Source organism: Nicotiana tabacum, chromosome 22 (genome assembly GCF_000715075.1).
Source record: "Nicotiana tabacum cultivar K326 chromosome 22, ASM71507v2, whole genome shotgun sequence".
Lineage (NCBI taxonomy): Eukaryota > Viridiplantae > Streptophyta > Magnoliopsida > Solanales > Solanaceae > Nicotiana > Nicotiana tabacum.
Window position 1 is genome coordinate 125,962,254 of NC_134101.1, and position 12,028 is coordinate 125,974,281.

Consider the following 12,028-nt stretch of genomic DNA (forward strand, 5'->3'; position numbering starts at 1 on the left):
ATTAATAGAAGGGGCCTCCGCGCTAGAATCGCGAACATATGCCAAGTAGGCCAAACATCCCTTCTCGACCATACGCCGAGCTTTCACATACGAGATAACATTGCGGGTACAATGACCAGAAGTCCCTCTCCACTCTAAACGGGGTAAATCCGGTAAGGCTAAGGTCACGGTCTTGGCATGGCAATCCAAGATAGCATGGTACGGGGATAACCAATCCATCCCCAATATAACATCAAAGTCGGCCATGTCCAAAAGCAACAAATCAACACGGGTCTCAAGACCCCCAAACACTATGATACAAGAACGATGAACTTGGTCGACCATAATAGAATCACCCACCGGTGTTGACACATAAACAGGAATACTCAATGAGTCACTATACTCAACGAGTCACTAGGCATAACCAAATAGGGTGCAAAATAGGACGACACATATGAATACGTAGATCCGGGATCAAATAGCACAGAAGCATCCCTATCACAGACCAGAATAGTACCTGTAATCACAGCATCTGATGACTCAGCCTCTGGCCTGGCTGGCAAAGCATAACAACGGGGTTGGGCCCCACCTCCCTGAATCATATCCCTGGGACGATCTGCTGTTGGTTGACCCCTACCTCTAGCGGTCTGAGCTCCACCTCTAAGACCTCTACCTCCACCTCTATGTCCTCTACCCCCGCCTCTAGCTGGCTGGGCAGGCTGTGGGGAAACTGGTGCCTGGATCATCGGGCGAGGACCCTGCTGCTGCGAGCTGCTGGAAGCTCGAGGGCAGTATTTGGCAATGTGACTCACATCGCCGCAAGTATAACAAGCCCTCGTACTCCAGAGCCGGTAGCTCCTCAGGCTCAGATTCTAGCAGTTCAGCCAGCTGTGGCAGCCCAGCCAGGTATTGCGGCTCAGTCCAGTGATGGTGCGGCTATGTCCGCGGATGCTTTGTGGAGGCTTGATCGTTTCACCAAGATCTTCACTACTACATATAGTGGCACTCCCTCAGAGGATGCTCAAGATTTCATATTCAGCTGTCATGAGGTTCTACGGACTATGGGCATTGTAGAGACCAATGGGGTCAATTTCGCCACTTTTAGCCTGGCAGGATCTGCCAAGACTTGGTGGAGGGATTTCTGTTTAGCCAGGCCAGTAGAGTCGCCATCATTAACCTGGGAGCTAGGCAAGCCAAATATTTAAAACACCTTTCCTACTTTCTTTCAAACAATATAATAAACAAGACAAAACTTAAGCGGAAGACTTTAAATCTAAAGCAACTGAAAACCAAAAGTGCGGAAGTTTAATACACATTACTACCCAAGGTCTGGTGTCACTAGCTCACGGACTACTACAGAATACTACAAACAATGTCTGAAAGGAAATACATCATGTTTGTCTGATACAAGATGAACAAACGAAAAACATGGAAAGGGACTTCGGCCTGCGAACGCCAGCTAGGCTACCTCGAGAGTCCCTGGACTGAAGACAGCTCCCAGAAATCCTATTGTTGCGGTCTGTAAGCTGCTCCCTGATCTGTGCACCAAAAATGCACAGAGTGTAGCATCAGCACAACCGACCTCATGTGCTGGTAAGTGTCTGGCCTAACCCCGGCGAAGTAGTGATGAGGCTAGACAGGCTAGACAGTACCTACCACAATTAACCTGTACAGATATATATACAACAAGTGCAAGAAAACAATAACAAGATAATACAAAGTAAAACTGGGAGGGGACATGCTATCGGGGAGTAACAGATAAAAATGAAATATCGGAAATAAGCAGAAGAGACTCCGGTTCCCATGATATATATAAGTGGACGGCGTGCCACACGATCCCATAATATTATATTTAAGTGGACGGCGTGCCACACGATCCCATAATATCATATATAAGTGGACGGCGTGCCACACGATCCCATAATATCATATATAAGTGGACGGTGTGCCACACGATCCCATAATATCATATATAAGTGGACGGCGTGCCACACGATCCCATAATATCATATATAAGTGGACGGCGTGCCACACGATCCCATAATATCATATATAAGTGGACGGCGTGCCACACGATCCCATAATATCATTTATAAGTGGACGGCGTGCCACACGATCCCATAATATCATTTATAAGTGGACGGCATGCCACACGATCCCATAATATCATATATAAGTGGACGGCGTGCCACACGATCCCATAATATCATATATAAGTGGATGGCGTGCCACACGATCCCATAATATCATTTATAAGTGGACGGCGTGCCACACGATCCCATAACATCATTTATAAGTGGACGGCGTGCCACACGATCCCATAATATAGTTCATAATATCTGACTTAATATAGTAGACCCCTTCAGGGGAGAATAACAACTCAATACTTTTAACCCAGCAAGGGTACAGCTAACAGCCCAAAATATCCCGACAAGGGAGAATATATATATCAGTCTACACATCCCGGCATCCCGGCAAGGGAGTATTCACAACACATTCTCCTTTTAAATCATTCTTCCTCAACCGTTCACATTATATGAAACTTATCAAATAAACAAGGAGCTTGTGTCACATTATTCAAATTAAAAGCAATCAAGACTCACGGTCATGCTAGACTCCGGTGCATAGATAACCGTCACCATGCCTATACACCGTATTCCACATTAGCAAGTAGCAAATATCATCCTACTCCTTTTCCCTTAAGCCAAAGTTAGAACAAACACTTACCTTGAATGCTCCAAACTCAACACACGCTTCTAGTACAGCTTTACCTCTTGATTCCACCACCAATCCGCTCGAATCTAGTCATAAGTTACTTAATCACATTAATAATTACTAAATGAATCATCCCCAATGCATGAAAATAGATTTTTCAAGGTTTTTCCCAAAAAGGTCAAAAATACCCCAGGACCCACGTGGTCGAAACTCGAGGTTCGGACCAAAATCCGGTTACTCATTCCCCCATGAATCCAAATATATGATTTGTTTTTAAATCGGACCCCAAATTGAGGCACGACTTCTCAATTTGTAGAAAACCTAGGTTCTACCCAAAACACCCAATTTACCCCATGAAAATCTTTGATTTGAAGTTGAAATTATGTTAAAAGATATTAAGGAATAAAGAAATTAAGTTAGAAATAACTTACCAATCGTTTTGAAGAAGAAAAGTTGTTTGGAAAATCGCCTCTTAGGTTTTGGGTTTTTGAAAAGTGGAAAAATGACTAAAAATCCCGAATTTATACATTTTTCTGGGGGCTGGAGCGGACTGCACAGAAATGCACTGCGGCCATGCCGAGGGAGGGGAGAAGTGGGCTCTCTCTGAACCCACCCAGTGCGGACAGCACTGATTTGGTGCGCGGTCGCGCTGGTCGACCCTCTGAACCCCACCACGCGGACCGCACAGAAAAGCATCGCGGCCGCGTGGCTGCCAGCGCGGACCGCGCGGAAATGGCCGCGGCCACGTGGCTGCCAGCGCGGACCGTGCGGAAATGGCCGTGGCCACGCTGGGCCTGCAACATCTGAACCTGTATATTTTTTTTCTAAGTCTAAGACCTCCCGGGCCCCATTCAAAACTCACCCGAGCCCTCGGGGCTCCAAACCAAACATGCACACAACCTTAAAAACATCATACGGACTTACTCGTGCGATCAAATCGCCAAAATAACATCATATACATAGGATCAAGCCTCAAACACATGATTTTCTTTCTTTAACTTTCATAACTCAAATTCTCCATTTTTAGTCCGAAACACGTCATATGACGTCCGTTTTTAGCCAAACATTATAGATAGTGCTTAACACATATTTAAGACTTGTACCGGGCATCGGAACCAAAATACAAGCCCGATACCTATATTTTCTAACCCCTTTTTCATTTCAAATTTTCATATCAAATTTCAGAAAAATAATTTCTTTCAAAAATTCATTTCTCGGGCTTGGGACCTCAGAATTTGATTCCGGGCACACGCCCAAGTTCCATATTTTTCTACGGATCCTTCGGGACCGTCGAATCACAGGTTCGGGTCCGTTTACCCAAAATATTGACCGAAGTCAACATTATGCATATTAATACCAAAATTCATCAAATGTTTCACATAATTCACATATTCTAACATCAAAACTTTCCAGCTACGCGATAGAACTGAGCACGCCAATCGAGGCAACTAAAAGCGAGTTTTTCAAGGCCTCGAAAGCGCGGAACAAGGAAGAACTACGGTGATGACCCTTCGGGTCGTCACAAAGACACCTCTTCAAGTTTTTATGACAGATCTTGCAACATACAGCAAAATTTCCAAGTCCATTAGATCTAAGTTGAAGACATTCTAATTGGTAAGTCAATAAAGTGGTGAATTCTTATTTGAGCTTCAAGAATCTATTCATTAACTCAATAATTTATCAAAAGAATCAATATGTTCAGTCACCATGTACATATATCCAGATACTGCATTAGCCAATAACATAATCAAAGAGACTCATGACTGCTAGACTCCTATTTTGACGGCATACAACCAAGAAAAGTTATACTTTATGCATGCAAGGATCATCTATTCAGTTTTTAAAACATATTAAGTAATGTAACCTTTTCATTGTGAAAGTACCCATGAATAAGATATAACTATACTTTAGGTCAGCATCATAGAGCAAAAATTGCATTTTCATGTCCATTTTTATCATTTCTTGCAAGTAGTGTTTCATATATGACTGTTTCAGAGTGTCTCTCGAGGTGGGACTTGTTTGAACCATTTAGAAAGCGTCTCTATCTCCACAAATTTCAAATTCTCAGACATATTGAATGTGAAGATCAAAATGCAAGTAACTGCAATCATGTAGAAAAGTCGCTCTCAAATGATAATATTAGGAAGACTCGACAAAGAAAAAATTGAGTCGTTGTAATATTTTTTAAATCTTCTAGTAGAGAAAACATATACACATAATAAACGAAAAAGATTAAATTAAAATCCCATAACATATAAATAAGTACGGAGAAGATAAACAGATAAATTTCCTCAATTAGTAAAATTAGACATCTCTTTGGATCTAGTATTTTTGGCGAATCTTGTTTTAAACATAAAGTTTTACCCTTCGTGTTTCCTTCTGGCTCCCACGACACTGAATGCAATATTTTTAAGAAGAAACTTAAAAAAGGGAAGTCTTTAGTATCTTGAAAGAAGAAATACAAAAATGAAAGTTTCAATTGAAAATACCTTAACAACTTTGGATGGTTAAGGACCAAAAGCAAAAGGAACATCATTTTTTGGTTAGATACATCCACGGAAAGCTAAGATGATCTTCCTAGAACCACTAATAATTGGTGAGACTAATCTAGTGTTCGTCTACTAAATACAGGAAATAATGATCCTTAATCAGTAGATCTGAATGATAAAAAGAATTATGTTGTTAATATCACGAAATCTTAAACATTCAAAAGGATGCGAGGCTAGTAATGGAAGGTCAATCATGGTAATATATGAAGAATCATCTTTGGTTCCTTAAAGAGCTGCAGCAAGATATGTAAGACTATGCTCCGCACAAGTTTGCATATTTAAAACTACTTTCAAGTAGGCATATAACTGAAACATTACTTTGTCGAGAATTATTTGCTCCTTATATATCCATTACTTGAGATCAATTTCTAGTTAACAACTAAAAAAAGCTCAATTTCTAATTAAGCTTCGATCTAGTATAGAATATCAACTCTATATAGGATAGAATGCAAGAGACGAATGTGTCGTACGGAGTATAGCAATTAGTTAGAAACAGAGAGTACCTAATTAAATTCAACTTGAGCTCTAAATAACTACCTGTTTGTTTTTCTTATACCAAAAATTCAATTTGTAACCTCATCAATCTAATCACAACTTTGAGATTAATGATATGGAGCATACATGTGTTGATACATTTGATTTCTTGTTATGATCCAGAAAATTCAGTCCCAAGGAAGCATTTCAACTCTCCTAGATCTTTTATCTTGAAATTTTGGTACAACACCTCTTAACTTCTTCAAACCATCTTATCATGTTCACGTTATCAGTAAGTTATTGACATATATAAGGACACAAGTTCATGACCATGTTATTGGCATGCCTTTTAGTGAACAAGGAACAGTATAAAAAGTAGATTATTTTTACGACGATATTTCCATAACTAAGATGACAATTTAAGTAATTAACTCCTCCATCCATGTAAAAAAATCAATGAGTATAACAATGTTTTCCATTAAAGCAACAGAGGATTAATTAAACTTTGGCATATTTAAATTGAACAAAAGATAAACATCCATTTTAAATTCACATTCTTTTATAATCCTTTAAAATTACAAACCATACTATGCCACAAAACAGTACAATGAAAAGTTCCAATCTCTGCTTGGGAAAATAAAGAACACAGGTTGCTCATAGGTTTCAACTGTAAGTCCAAATAGTTAAATCGAAACTTATTCCATCATTAAGTGATTAACATAGGCGTTTGTAGTTTGTTTTGTCACCATAAAAGAATAGCAGCCATAGAAATTAATCCATAAAAATGAAATCGTTAAGAGATCTTAAAATAAAGGAAAAAATAAGACAGGAAAAATAAAGATGATTTGAGAAAAATTTAAGAGAACCATACTTTGAATCGTAACAGACAGATGAGAAATTACAGGAGCATAGAGTATTCCTTAATGTCCGAAAAAAGAGAACTGAAAGGATAGTAGGATACGCCTTAGTTCTGTTGGAACCGAAGAAAGAGTTTTGAAGACACGCATTGCTAAAAGCACTTTTATGGCAGAGTATAATGACAATTCTACCCTTGGTCGACCAACTTGCCTTTTCTGTATAATAGAAATATATTTTTGTTTGTTTCTTTTCATCTTTTTTATTTTTGTTTCAAGGGAGTGGAGGGATGAGAAGTGAGTGGTAAGTTTAGGGGTCAAGAGTGATTCATCTCTTCCCTTCCATTATGTTCATGGACAATAAAATGTTTTGATGTGAGTAAACGTTGTATAATATTCTGAGCTTAACTTTATTCTTGATCTAATAGTAAAGTCAGCATCCACTCTCACACGTGTAGAATTAGAAAGATACATCTACACGTCTATTTGATTTCTTTAGAATACTCTTTTTGTAGTCTTGATGAAGTATATGAAAAATTTACTTTGCTTTTTTAGGAGTCTTTCAACAAATTATGCTTTAGGTGAGATTTGAATATGTCATATACGCCATGTTTCTATTAGTTTGGTGTAAACACGGGAGCGAATAAATTTTTATCACAAGTCAAGTCATATACACTCAAGTGAAAAGAGATGGTTGATCTTTTGCTTGGACTGTATCACGATTCTTGCTGGCAACTATTCTGGTCTTCAATGTTTTATATTCTCTCCGTTTCAATTTATGTGAACCCATTTAACTGGGCACAGAGTTTAAGAAAAGAGAGAAGACTTTTGAACTTGTGGTGTAAAATAAGGCACATATATTTTGTGTGGCTATAAATCATTACATAAACGTAAATTGTTTCCAAATAGGGAAAGGGGTCATTCTTTTTTGCACGGACTAAAAAGGAAATAAGTTCAAACAAATTAAAACGTAAGAAGTATATGTTTACGGTTTTTGATTTTTACATCGAATTATTCACTATTTTCTTGCACGAAATTTACTTGAAATTTAGTCGTCAAATTCTACTTCCAGCTAAACCATGTGTTGCAGCAGTACACCCAAGCCTCTGTCAAGGAAAGAAACTGGTCCAAGATATTATTCAGTCGAGCACGGTGTGCAATACCAATTTGCAACACTTGGAACTTAATAAGAATCAATTTTGGGCAACTGTTGAATGTTGCTTAAGCAAGAGGCAGAGCTCAAAAAGATGCAGTAAACGAGACTCTAGATTGGCTGTCTGAAGGCATTGTTGTCTTTTTTTTTATCTTTTTGTTTCTATGGAGGTATCATACGAATAAAGCTCATTTAAATACTCATGTTGTAAAGGAAACTGTTTGATTATAGTTTTCCCTACTTTTGATTTCAATAGGGGGCACTTTGTATTCTGTTATCACCTCAATTGAAAAAGAGTACCTGATATGTTTGTGCCCAGGCATCACCCCTCTAGTATAAGATACAAATATGCTATGTTATTGTATCTCACCTAGTATTTTTTTATAAACTCTGTGTTCACACATCATTGTACAAGATTCAAAGTTAATCAAAATTATAGATAAGCTAAGTTGACTTCTTTTTGTGTAAAAACGTTACCTAGATTCTTATTGATCCAAGTCTAAAATTCCTTATTTTCATGTTCATCTAATACCAAATAAAAGTTAATACTATCCTAAACTACTTCAAATAAACTCTGCCAATAACAACTCTGAAATTTCAAGAGTTCACCACGTTGAGGTCAATTTTGCACAATTATAGGGAAAAAATTACAGATTTATAGTTTATTTCAAGAGTTTCAAATACATTAATTTATCTTAAATTTGAAAAATTAACTGTAGTTACAATTTCATTGTCACGACCCGGATTTCTTACCCTCGGGAGTCGTGATAGCGCTTACTCGTGAAAGCTAGGCAAGCCGAGTGTTATAGATTCATTAACCTTTTTTACTTAGCTTTTTTAACAGTTCAATATAATAGGTGATCAACAGCGGAATAATTATAATAAACAGAAATGCGGAAGACAAAAACTAATAGTTTAACCATATACTAGTGTAGAATCCAACATACAACTCTACCCAAAATTTGGTGTTACAATGTCACGGACTATCTAGGAATACCACAAACAGTGGTCTGAAAGATAAATACAAAGCTGTCTCTGAAATACATAAAAGAAACAGAATAGAAAGATAGAAGGAGATGCCAAGGCCTGCGGACGCCTACAGGACTACCTCAGGTCACTTGATGGACTGAAGGCAGCAACCTCACTGTGGTCCAAAAGGTGCAACATCGGGATCTGCACACAGTGCAGAGTATAGTATCAGCACAACCGACTCGATGTGCTGGTAAGTGCCTAGCCTAACCTCGACAAAATAATGACGAGGCTAGGACAAGACTACCAAATAAACTTGTGCAGTTAAATCATATACAGCGAAAAAATAAAGGCAAAAATTTATAGTTAAAGATAGGAGGGAGAAAACATGTTGCGGGGGAATATCATGTGACAACAGAAAACGAATAGAGGAATTTAAAGAAAGTCATAATTCAATTATCAGCAAGAATCAAGAACTCAATAACGCGTACACGGCATCACCCTTCGTGCTTTTACTATCACCCTCACCATAAAAATTAATGGAATCGGCACGGCATCACCCTTCGTGCTTTTACCACACATAATCATAGCATGAAATTATCCTTCGTGCATTATCACTCATATCATGGCACGGCATTGTACATCGTGCGGCAGGCATTACCCTTCGTGCTTTTACCTTACAATATCGGCACGGCATCACCTTTCGTACATTAACACTCTCAAAATCATGCACGACATCACCCTTCGTGCTTTACACTCTTCCTCACCCAAGCAACAATCACAAAGCAATTTGGGCAAGAAATCAATAATATCACAATAAAATCCCGGCAAGGGAACAATAGCATAACAACAATATTCCGGCAAGGGAAACAATATCATGAGTAGTAACATCCCGACAAAGGAGATAATATCAAAAGCAATAACATCCCGGCAAATGAGACAATATCATAAACCTCTTCTCTTTTCCACAATTACTTCACAACTCAATTCTCAACTTGAGCCAACGCTCTATGATGTTTAATTACCAATAATATTTCCACAAGTCATGTTCAACAATAGAAATCATCATATAAAGCATGAACAATACGAAAAGGAATCACATCAATCATAGTATAAGACTCACGGTCATGCTTGACACCGACATATAGATACTCGTCACCACACCTATACATCGTACTCAACAATTAACACATAGCAAATAAGACACAACTCCTAATCCCTCGAGCTAAGGTTAGACCAAACACTTACCTCAATGTCACGAACACAATTTAAGCCTCAACTTACTTAACTACCGCTTTATCTCTTGTTTCCACCACCAATTCGCTTGTATTTAGCCACAACTTACTTAACGATATCAATAAATGCTAAATGAATCAATTTTAATGCATGAAAATAGGTTTTATAATATTTTCTCCAAAAAGTCAAAAATCGACCTCGGACCCACATGGTCAAAACCCGAGGTTCGAACCAAAACCCAATTACTCATTCACCCACGAGCTCAAATATATAATTTGTTTTGAAATTGGACCTCAAATCGAGGTCTAAATCCCCAAAATTTAAAAATCCTAAGTTCTACACAAACACTCAATTTCCCCCATGAAAACCCTTGATTTTAAATTGAAATCATGCGAAAAAATGTTATAGATTAAAGAAAATGAGTTAGAAATGACTTACAATCGATTTGGAGAAGAACTTTTCTTTGGAAAATCGCCCAAGAGAGCTTAGGGTTTGAGGGAGTTTGAAAAATAAAGAAAAATGCGTCTAAGTCCTAATTAACTGGTCGCAAATGTCGCAACTGCGACCTAAGTTCGCAATTGCGAATCCCTTCAGGACCTGTTGCCTTCGCATTTGTGAGGGATTAGTCGCATTTGCGACACAGCCCATTTCGCATTTGCGATAAAAGGGTCGCATTTGCGACCAAGGCCTGCCCAGGCTAGGTTCGCATTTGCGACATTTGGGTCGCAATTCCCATGGCTGAGGACTTCGCAATTGCGAAGCCTGATCTCACAATTGTGAGATCAGAGGCCTGGGCAAAAATACCAGATACCACCAACTTTTCCTAAGTCCAATTTCACTCTGTGGCTTATCCAAAATTCACCCGAGCCCTCGGGCTCCAAATCAAACATGCACGCAAGTCCAAAAACATCATGCGGACTTGCTCATGCAATCAAATCATCAAAATAACATCAACAACTATGAATTAAACCCCAAATTCATGAAATCACTCAAGAACATCAAAATTTTTATTTTCTCAAATAAAGGTCCGATTTATACTAAACGAACTCCGATTCACACCAAACTTCACAGATTCAACTTAATTATTATATAAGACATATACCAGGCTCCGGAACCAAAATACGGGTCTGATACCATCAATTTCAAACCTCTTTTCATTTCCAAAAACTCTTATAATTTCAGTTAAACAATTTCTTTCAAAAATTCATTTCTGGGGCTTGGGTACTCGGAATTCGATTCTGGGCATACGCCCAAGTCCCAAATTTTACTACGGACCCTATGAGATCGTCGGATCACGGGTCCGGGTCCGTTTACCACCAAAGTCAATTTATTCAATTTTAAAAGTCAATTTTCTTATTTTACTTAGTTTTCACATAAAAGTTTTTCGGAAACGCGCTCGAACTGCGCACGCAAATCGAGGTGAGACAAAAGAAGGTTTTTAAGGTCTCGGAACATAGAATTTTCTTTCAAAACGAGTGATGACCTTTTGAGTCATCACATTCACATAGTATGGTTGTAGCTTAATTTATTTTTTAAATTAACGTCATATTAGTTTAGACTTCTAGAAATTTATACATAAGATTAAATCAAAACTCTTAAAAAGTTAACATGAAAAAGGGGAACAATATGCATTGACGATGGATGATTCATATTTTAGGTAATCAATTATTAGTAATTTGTGGAAAAATAATAATACTATATACTTTAGAAGCTAAGAATTAAAAGAACTTTAATGGTCTCATATTAAACTCCAAAAGGAAACTTATAAAATCTGGTCAAATAAGGAAAGATAATAAAGTAAATTTTAATTGAATTTGAAATCCTAAATATTAGAATTTTCTTAAATTAAATTTTAGTTGGTGAAGTCCTAAATATTAGAAAAATAATTAAATGTCTATTTTGTCTAGTGCGAAATCAACTTTTAAAAGGGAAAAAAAGCAATGGCATTTCGATAGGGCCTTCGTGCTTTTAATATAGGGAGAAATTCAAAAATATCCAGATTTACAAGTGGTAATTGAAAAATAGCCGCAATTTCAAAAGTAATCGAATTTTAGCCACTTTTTATGTAAAGATAAATCTGAATGAAAATACTGTTCAAA